The sequence below is a fragment of the Sturnira hondurensis genome, unplaced genomic scaffold, assembly GCF_014824575.4.
Source record: "Sturnira hondurensis isolate 20B ecotype Veracruz unplaced genomic scaffold, ASM1482457v3 Scaffold0009776, whole genome shotgun sequence".
NCBI classification, from domain to species: domain Eukaryota; kingdom Metazoa; phylum Chordata; class Mammalia; order Chiroptera; family Phyllostomidae; genus Sturnira; species Sturnira hondurensis.
The window spans coordinates 927635-938670 of NW_028082407.1; positions in this window are offsets into that span (position 1 = coordinate 927635).

Consider the following 11036-nt stretch of genomic DNA (forward strand, 5'->3'; position numbering starts at 1 on the left):
GGTGCTGCCGTTGCTATGTATTAAGTGCCGGCCCGGGTGGGCGCGCGCGAGTGCGGTGGAGTAGCCGCAGGCGAGCTTCCTCTTTTTCGTGGACTTGATGTTCCGCGATGGGTGCGACAGTAAGGCAAATAAGCGCCTAGATAGAATAATCACCTAACGACCTGTGCACCTAAATACAGAGCTGGCTACAGCGTGAGGGCGTGGGGACACCGCCCCTTCCCCTCGCTGCGCGGGGAGGTGGCGGAGCAGAGCGCGGGCACTGGGGGCCCTTCGGCCTTCCACCGCTGGGCGGCGGGGTGGGCCTTGGGGTCGCCACCTCGGACCAGAGCCCTCTGACCCTGTGGCGGAGTACTCGGTGCAGTGATCCCCGGTTTGGCTCCGGAACTCTCGGCCTAAAACGACTTCGAAAAGCTAACTTTTCTTTTATAGTTAATATCTAAATATCTTTTGGCATATTGTTAGTATTGACATTTAAAAAACAAAACCTTATTCTTTCAAATGCATCTGTCATCCACTTTTTAAAAATTCAGGTAAATTGACATAATTGTTTCAGGTGTAAAGCATGGTTCAGTATTTGTTACATACAAATATATGTTGTGAAATGATCACCACAGTAGGTCTAGTTAAAATCCATCACTGCACATATAAACATACTCTTGTGATGAGAACTTTTAAGATTTATTCTCTCAGCAACTTTCAAATATGCAATACTATATCAACCATAGTTGGCATGCTGCACATTCCATCCAGGACTCCTGGGGACCACGAACTACCAATCTGTTCTCTGTATCTAAGTTCTCTTTGTTCTAAGACTCCTTCCTCCCTCCTCCCCCCCCCCCATTTTTTAAGATTCCACCTATAAGTGAGATCATAGGGGATTTATCTTTCTGTGATTTATTTCACTTAGCATAATACCTTCAAAGTCCATCCATGTTGTCACAAATGGCAGAATTTCATTCATATATATATATATATATATATATATATATATAATATTTTCTTTGTCTATTCCATGTGTNTTTTTCTTATATAAGTCCCTTTAACATTTCATATAATGAGGGCTTGGTGATGATGAACTCCTTGAACTTGACCTTATCTGAGAAGCACTTTATCTGCCCTTCCATTCTAAATGAAAGCTTTGCTGGATAGAGCAATCTTGGATGTAGGTCTTTGGATTTCATGACTTGGAATACTTCTTTCCAGCTCCTTCTTGCCTGTAAGGTGTCTTTTGAGAAATCAGCTGACAGTGTGATGGGAACTCCTTTGTAGGTGACTGTCCCCTTATCTCTTGCTGCTTCTAGGATCCTCTCCTTCATTTTCATCTTGGCTAATGTAAGTATGATGTGCCTTGGTGTGTTCCTTCTTGGGTCCAACTTCTTTGGGACTCTCTGAGTTTCCTGAATTTCCTGGAAGTCTATTTCCTTTGCCTGATTGGGGAAGTTCTCCTTTATTATTTGTTCAAATAAGTTTTCCACTTGTTGCTGTTCCTTTTCCCCTTCTGGTACCCCTATAATTCAGATGTTGGAACGTTTAAAGACGTCCTGGAGGTTCCCAAGCCTCTCCTCATTTTTTTGAATTCTTGTTACTTCATATTTTTCTGTTTGGTCATTTTTTCCTTCCTTCTGGTCCAGTTCATTGATTTCAGTCCCAGTTTCCTTTCCATCACTATTGGTTTCCTGGACATCTCCCTTCATTTCAATTAGTTTAGCCTTCATATGTTCCTCTAATTTGTGACTATAATCAACCAGTTCTGTGAGCATCCCTATCACCAATATTTTGAACTGTGCATCTGAGAGGTTCGCTATTTCTTTTTCACTTAGAGTTATCGGCTCTGGGGCTTTGAGTTCTTCTTGAGCCATCTTTTGGATTGTTCGTGCCTATTACCTATGAGGAGCAGAGCCTTAGGTGTTCACCAGAGCGGGGCAATTCCGTTGGTGGGTTGTGATGCTATATGTGGGGGTGGGGTCAAAGAGGAGCAATGGTGGTCCCCTCTGCTGCTTTCTGCCGCTGGGGCCTGCGTGGTCTGTCTCACTGCTCGCTCCTTTGCTGGTTTATCTGCACGCAAATGTGTAACCACAGTCAGCCTGCCACCCCACACCTGGGATCCGCCCATGGCTGCCTGCCCGCCTGGGTCGGGGCATCCTTCCTGCCCAACCCTGCTCCCCTGCTGGCTCTGCCCCTTTTACCGGTTCCGGTTGAATGGTTCATTGTTGTCGTATAGTTCAGTTTTCTGTGTTTTGGCTGCGTTTTTGTTTACTAAACCTTTGTTGTCTTTAAACTTGGTTGTGGGAGAAGGCACAGTGTTTCCACATACACCTCCATCTTGGCAGAAGTCCTCTCTTCACCATTCACTTTTACCAGTCATAAATTTTACATCTTTTTGTGTTTTTTCCTTAAACTTAGTTTTCATGTTGTATTCCTCACAGGATTTTTATCCTAGTCTAGTATTTTATTCTACATGCATCACTGAGTTTTATCATAATGTAAAATAGTTTGTACTTTAAGTTTTATTGTTCACCTAGCATACATCTCTGTAAAGAAAATACAGTTTTTTCTCACTCTCAGATGTTAATTATTTTGTAGATCATTAGCAAAAGTATATAAACATTTCAAAATTTTACTGTCAGTGGTTACACAATATATGAAATGTTTTGGAAGCACAGCTTTTTTTTTTTATGACTTTGTGAGAAGGGGTGGAAAGGAGAAAGAGAAGGAGAGAAACAGGGATGGGTCTCCTCTCTCGTCCCCACGGGGGACCCAGCCCTGCAACCCAGGCATGTGCCCTGACTGGAAATAAAACTCGCAGCCGGTTTGCTGGACAATGTCCAACCCACGGAGCCACCACCGCCAGGGTGGAAGCAAAACTTTTAATATGATGGATTTTTTAATAGTTCAAGTGATGCAATTACCTGGATGAATTTTATTTTTCGCTGGAGGGAACCAGTCAGTGTGCAGCCTCAATTCTATGTGGATTTTCCATTTTTTATAGATGCAGGTGCTGGGTAAACAGGAGGAATAGACGTCTTTCCTTGTAGCAATGGTTCCTTGACCACATTTGGCTTTGTACCAGAACTCCCGGCACCTCTGGAAAGTCTGGGCCAGGAGCTACTCAGTACGTGAAAATTAGCTATTGTGGCTAAGCACCTGAATTTTTAATTATGTTCAACTTAAAATAGCTGTATGTGGCAATGACCACCTTACTGGGCAGCACAGCCCAGGCTACTTCCACTGGTCCCACAGCCTGCGAAAGAACCCTCACTCCAGAATGACCGTTGCTGCGTAGGGTCAGTGGACCAGCCCTGGAGGGAAAGACTGGGCTCTCCCCTCTCCGCAGCAAGATGGACAAATATTTTTGTGCAGGGGCGACTTTTCCCGCAAGTCCCCTCGTCCGCCACGGATGAAAGTAGACATGACATGACATGAACTGCTTGAGGAGGAGAGGCGGCCAATCCCTCAAAAGGGAAGGGCTGTGAGGAGTGGCCAGTTTCTCAGGAGAAAAAGGCGTTGAGCCCCTTCCTCCAAGGGCTTTTGTTGGGTTGTAATACACAGGAATACAGGGCGGCAAGGCCAGGAGCTACACCCCTCCCCATTAGGCATTCAGGCTTAAGGGGATTAGAGCTAGGAAGCACTTTTCCCAGAGGACATGGGGACTCGGGCTATCTCACATAGTCGGGAGGCTTGAGTCTATCGCTCACTCTTTGTGGCAGCTCCCCCCCCCAGTCCCCTGCCCCCCCCCCCGCCAAGTCCTTCCATGATGGCCTCCCAAGTGGTCATGTCTAGCTTAGGTTGCTCCCTGCTATGAGGAGACTTACTTGTCATAGACTTCTGACCAAGCTTTGGGGACAGGGAGAGGAAACCGAGGCAGTGTTTGCTACTGGAGACAAGCCTTATCTCCTGTGGCTCACATTCCGAAGGTCGCTCACAGCCTTAGCCAAGGGCGGTGGGGTGGGGGGGTTAGGGTTACAATTCCTGAAACCAGGCAGAGTGGTCCACAGCATTTGTGTCCAACTTAGGAGGCTTTGCTCCTCCATGAAAGGTAGTGTGTGAATAGGGAAGGAATCACGGGGGAGCCCAAGTACAAGAAACAATATACATTTGGGTGATTTTAATTTTAGACGATATTTTTTCCCTCCATGATCCTCGCTATATTGCAGGCAGTTTTTGTTTGCTCGTGGGTCTACACTCTCACACACGTGTGCGCACGTGCACACCTCTTCCGCCTGTCTACCCTACACATCAGGGCTGCCCAGTCCCGAGCTGTCCGCCGGGAGCACAGCCCCTGGTCACACGTGGTTACCGAGCACGTGAAGGGTGGCTCATCGAACTGAGACATGCTGTGAATGCAAAAGCCACGTCAGATCTCTGAAACTCCGTGGGGACAGAGTATAAAATATGGAAAATTATGTTGACTTTTGTGTTGATTGTGTTGATCGTAGTTTGGCTGTTTTGGGTTAGTAAAATACATTGTTGGGATGCATTTCACCTGTTTCTTTTTACTTTCAATGTAGCTACTAGAAAATCAGAAATTACATCGATGGTGGGAATCAGATTCCTCAGCACTGCTCTGGGCGGCCAGTGGGCACGGCTGGATGTCCTCTGGGTGCTCTTGCCTTGAGGCTCCCCGGCCCCTTCGGGGTGGTTCACCTGCAGATTGATGAGCTATGCCCAAAGGGGCTTAATTACAACTCTACTTCCAGTTGTTGAATTTGGTCACAAATTTTAAAAATAAATATTCCCCTTCCACCATAGCATACTATCAGCTCATTATGTAAACTTTGGAAAAGAAAGTAAAACATAAAAAAGTAATCACTTGTATCTTGTTACCTTGGGACAACTGCTGTTACCATGTTAACACACTTCCTTCCTTTTCTACTGCCAGTTTGGAGACTTATTCAGATGGTTGTCATTGTACTATACCTGCAATTTTTACATAGTGTTTTTTACAAGTAATATTATCCATGATCATTTCTAATTTTATTATAATCAGTGATATGCCATTGAGCTACAATCTTCTTAATTCTTCTGTTTTTAATCATTGAAGTTCTTTCTAATTGTATCTTCTTATTATTATTATTAAAAATCAACCTTGGCTGGTGTGGCTCAGTGGATTGAGCACCAGACTATGAACCAAAGGCTCACCGGTTCGATTCCCAGTCAGGGCACATGCCTGGGTTGTGGGCCAGGTCCCCAGTTGGGGGTGTCTGAGAGGCAACCACACACTGATGTTTCTCTCCCTCTCTCCCTCCCTCCCCCTCTGTCTAATAAGTAAAATCTTTATTTAAAAAATCAGTGCTGCCCTGACCAGGTGGCAGAGTTGGTTGGAGTGTCTGCATATGTACCCAAAGGATGTGGTTCTGATTCCTGGGTGGGCACACATTGGGTTTCAGGGTTGACTCCCCATCGGGATGCATGTGGGAGGCAACTAGTAATGTTTGTCTCTCAAGCTGATGTGTCTCTCCCCTTCACTCTCTCTAACGTCAATAAACACATCCTCAAGTGAGGATGAAAAACTCAGTGCTATAATAAATAACAGGGTGCAGAAGCTCTTTAAAATTTTTCCTTGGAATAGTTGACAAGAAGGGTGAAGAAACATCGGAAGTGATCAGAGCAGAGACCTAGACATTACCCATTCCTCCCATCATTTTCCGTCGCAGCCAGGAAAGGAAAAAGAAAGCAGGATATAAACACTGGGGAGCAGGGGTATTGTTATCCTACCTGCAGACAAAAAAGATTTTATTTCTGGGAATGGACTAAACAATAAGAGAATTCTGTATGGGGTGTGGTTTCAAAATTAACATACAGAAATCAATAGTTTTATGTGTACACTACAATTAGAATACTAGAAAGAAATATTATGTTTCCAACAGAAGCAAACGAACAAAAGACCAAATACGCGGGAGCTAAGAAGACATGGGGAAGACCTCTGTGGAGAAAAGTCACGGTTCTCCTGGGATCACAGGAGACATACTAAATTCCTGGAAAGATTCTTGGACGCATCGCTCACCTGAAGGAAAAGACTCGGCATCGGAACAGTGTCATTTCTCTCTGTGCCTGTGATGAGCCTGACAAAGACCAGCTAGAACTTGGTGACATTGCAGGCGGTCTGGAGGGTCTCTGGGAGATGCTGGGGTGCATGGAAGTCTCCTCTACAGGAAGGAGTCTGGGCTTATTAGAAAGCTCCGCGCTTCTAACTAGCTTCCCATTCCCTTCATTTCCTCTTCCGTTGGATAAACAAACGCCTCTCCCCCAGGGCACAAGAGGCCCTGGGCTAGGGGCAGGCCGAGCCTGAGCGCACTGGGTTGCAACCCCTTCCTTTTCCTGAATAAATCCTTTGTGCCTACAAAACACACCTAGATGATACTAATTTTCAGATGACAATCCTGGTGAAAATTAGTGACAGAATCTTCTTTAGCAGCACACAATCGATTATGAAGTTCATGTGGAAAAGTGGACAGGTTCTTGTTTGTTTGTCTGTAGCTAGAAAACGCCTGGAAAAAAAAAATGCTGGTGATGAGGGACACTATTCAGCATACTTATAATTAAGCTGGTATAGTTCTGAGACGGTCTAAAAATGGGCCTGTCTAGTCGTGGATATTTAGCATCTGATGAGGTGGCATTTCAGGGCAGCGAGGGACGTGGTGTGGGGATAACTGGGGAGCACCAGGGAGAGGTGAGCTCGCAGGCCGAGCTCTGCGCTTCCGCCAGGATGGATGGAGTCCCTCTGCGGCGCAGACTTGCCACGGAACGTGCCACGCTGGTCATCGCTGCTGCGCTGCCACCTCCCCAAACCTAGTCCATTCAAATGCACAAAAACAAAAATACCATTGTGTGGTGAAACCACCATAAGAAAAGTAAAAATCCAAATGACTCACTGGGAAAAAATATTTGCATCTAGTATTACAAAGGGTAGCGTAGGAGAGACCAACAACCAAGGAGATAAATGGGTTCACAGAAAAGTACACATGTGACTCAGAATTTAAAAATGCAAACCCAAACTGCCCAAAGATACCATTTTTCTCTTATCATCATGGCAAAAGTCCACAAGTTCGATACCAGGCAGCGGTGAAAACGGAACAGCCCTCTGGTCCTGCTGGAGGGTGCACAGCCCCGCCTCGCCTTGTCTCCGAGGACAAGCTCCGAATCCCACTCACCACTCAGGCATCCGTTGTGCTGCGTTGCTGCTCCGCAAATTCACCGCACTGGTGTAGTATTGCACCCACGAAATGGAACACAAAAAGGTTATTCACTGCAGTATTTTTTTAAGTAAAAATTAGAGAAGAGCCCGAAGTCCAAAGTAGGGAAGGGGTTCAATGTTTGTTGCACGTCCACGTGAATTAGTTTGCTTGGGCCACCATAGCAAGTACTGCAAACTGGGAAGCTGAACTTAACACCTTTGTTGTCTCACAATCCTGTAGGTGGCAGCAGGCCCAGTTCCTTCTAGGCCTTTGAGAGAGAATGTGTTCCCTGCCTCTCGCCTGGCGTCTGGTGGTGGCTGGCAGTCTCTGGCATTGCTTGGCTAGTAGATGCTTCGTCCTCACCTGTCTTCCTCTTCACGAAGTGTTCTCTCTGCCTGCCTGTCTGTCCGAATTTCCCCTCTTTATAAGGACATGGGCCACATTGGATTAGGAGGCCCACCCTGCTCCGAGTACAAACGCATCTTGACTGATTGTGTCTGCAATGACCCTCTTTCTAAATCAGGTACTTGGGGTTCAGACTTCAATATGTGAACTTTTGGGGAGGGCACAATTCAGCCCATAACTCCATGCAATGAACCAATACTCAGCCACAAAAAAGAGGAACCCTGACTAGTCCACAGCTGGTGGGAAGGCAGCTTGGTTCAACTGATATGGAAAAGAGTGTGGAGGTTCCTCAATAAATTAAAAATGGAACTGCCTTATGGCCCAGCAATTCCACTTCTGGAAATACAAGGTCTGTCCAGAAGGTATCCGGCCATGTAATATGAAAAATAGAAGGTACAAGATACAAGAAACATTGTATATGGGACAGTGATGCCTCAGTCCCCTTCAAAGCAGGCACCTTGGGACTTCACACAGTTCTCCCATTGCCATCACCTGCCCTGTCGTATTTTCCTGAATCCCACTGAGAGTCTGAAATCTCTTTCCTTTCAAAGGTGATTTTAGTTTAGGAAAAAGCCAGAAACCACAGGGCACGAAATCTGAGCTGTAGGGGGGCTGAGTCACCTGGATGATTTGATGTTTCGCCAAAAAACTCTGTACGAGACATAATGCATGAGCAGGCATGTTATTGGGATGAAGCTGCCAATCACCAGTTGCCCACAGCTGTGGCCCTGTGAATCATCCTAATAGTTTCTGTGGAGGAATGCTCAAGGTTAATGCAAACTTTGATGCAGATTCATTGCCCTACTGGCTCAGTTATTTTGACTGCAACAGCCACACAGTACACATGCTCCCTCAGCAGTGTCTACTGCCCCCACTGACTAGTACAGCGAAGTCATCATTGTTCACATATGCACATTCCATTCCACTCTCCTTGGCTGCCAGGTTACATCAATGATGTCATGCAAACTGTTCTCGTTATATTAATAATGACTGGACTTTTTCCAGATGGAAATCATGGTATACAAAAGAAGCCTAAAACAGTAATTCACAAAAATATATGCCTCCCTGTGTTCATCACAGTACTATTTACAATAGCCAAGATTTGGAAATATCCCAAGTGCCCATCAGTAGATGAGTGGATAAAACATTGTAGTATATTTACACAATGGACTACTACTCGGCCATAAAAAATAGAAGGAAATCTTACTTTTGGCAACAGCATGGATAGACCCAGAGGATATTGTGCTAAGTGAAATACCCCCAGTTAGAGAAAGACAAGAACCATATTCATTCATTTTATATGTGGGATCTAATGAACAAATTAAAAAAAAAAACAAAATAGAAACAGACTCATAGGTACAGAGAAGAGACTGACAGCTGTCAGCCGGGAGGGGAACTGGGGGCTTGGTGATGAGATGAAGGGGTGAATCGGTCTGAGTTGGCCGTTGTGGAACAGCCCGAGACACGTGGACTGTGGCCTGGAGAACAGCAACATGTCGCGATAACAGGGAGTGGAGCCCGGTGGGTAATTGGGGCAGTGGGGAGACCAGAGGGCGTGGCTTTCCAGCCACTTTGCTGTGCCTCTGAAACTGGCACAGAATGTTATTGAATGTAAACTGTGATGGGAAAATGAAATAATCAAATGCATATATTAATTAATAGAAAGAGTAAAGTCTTGATGAAATGGTATGGGAAAATCGGTAAGATGCAAAGGAATCAATGTTCCGAGTTACGACACGCCCTACTTTCTGTGAGGAAGGATGGAAAGGACACTTGCAGCTTGTGTTGTTCATAAAAGTGCCCCTGAATGTTCGTGGCAGAGACTCTCCCATTGGCTGTCTGTAGGGGCCCCTGGGTTCCTGGGGCCCAGGGGCAGGAGGGGCATTCTCAGTGCATGTCCTTTTCAGACTCCTGACATTTTGAACCATGAGAACATAGTATTTGTTCAAAAATGAAACTTAGACATAATAAAACTTAAATTGAATCAGACAGCTGAAGCACACCCCAGAAAGACTGTATAACCTCTGAAGCCCTGGCTGTATGTAAAGAGCCCTTGACAAACCCTCCTCAACAGGGCTGGGTTTTAGCGAGTTGGATTTTTCTCTAAATTTGCAGGCAAGAGAAAAAAAATACATCATATCTGGTTGTTCTCCAGGGACCGCCGTTGAGCAGGTATCTTCTTGACATCCTTTGTGGACATCTTCTGTTCATTGTAGGAACACACTTTAAAGAAATTCGCCTTTGAATTTGCCATAGAAGTGTCTCCTTCCTGTCTGCCCTTTAACCTCAACGGTTTCCATTTACATATGGAAGTGTGTATACAATTTGTGTGCAGCAGGTGGCACTGCTGAGCTGCAAGGAAGCCGGGCACTAACCTGGAGAAACCTGAGTTACCAGTGGCTTTTAATAACTCTACAACTCCTGGAAAAAGATCCACTATCTTATTTTGGGGTCCTGTGCAAGAGGGGATGTGATTTTTTCTAGAAGTCCTGCCTGAAACTTGTGTCTACAATGGTAATCCACAGTAGTGAGTACTGTGCTGGTGCTAATTGCATGCCAGGGTCTAGCTACTTTCATATATATTGATGTATCAAATCTTGGCAACAAGTGTATGATGAAGACACTTATGTATGTCCCAGTTCTACAGGTGGGGAAACAGTAAGGGCAGGCAAATGGCCCAAGGACAGAGAGCTGGACAATTCTGAAGCTGGGGTCTTTGACATCTTTGAAACGCTCCATCCTGAAAACGTCTTTGGCAGCCGCTGGCCCATGCCCAGCAGCCTGGGTCTCCTATTGGACGTGCCATTCCCCCTGCTGTCTGCTCACAGACCGAGGGGCACGGAGACCGAGTTGGGCAGGAAGTAACAGAGGAAGGTAACCTTGTTTGATAACATCTGGATATGATCTGCTTCATTAGTGCTTGATTTAATTCAGAATGTATTTGTTACTACAGAGAAATGAAAAAGGTTAGTGACACATGGTCCCTCCCTTTAGTAATATAAAGTACCATCTGTCATTAAGTTTTATATGAGTTTATACAAAAGAATTTCAAATGGGAAGTAAATTTTGGTGGAAACAATGTTAGTATGGATGAGTGGATTAAAATAATTCTCTCGTTTAAAAACATCTGTTGCAGGTGCGGGGTGTGGGGCAGGGGAAATTCACCACAAAGGTGTTAAGAAAGAGAATATAAGACAGGAAGGAAATTGAATATTTGACTAAGTCTCTTCAACAGACCACCTTTGAGGGGTGTCATACCCCTGTTGCCAGTGTCTGGAACACCCTGGAACACCCAGGGCACTGGCCACAGAGGATGGATAAGACTGTTACAGAAAACAACTCAGCCGCTGTCGGGTGTACAGAGTAGAAGTTCATTTTACGCGCAGACCCAGAGGAGTCCGTCTCCAAATTCTGGGCCCTGAACAGTGGGGGAGCAGTTATTTTTATAGGGCAAGG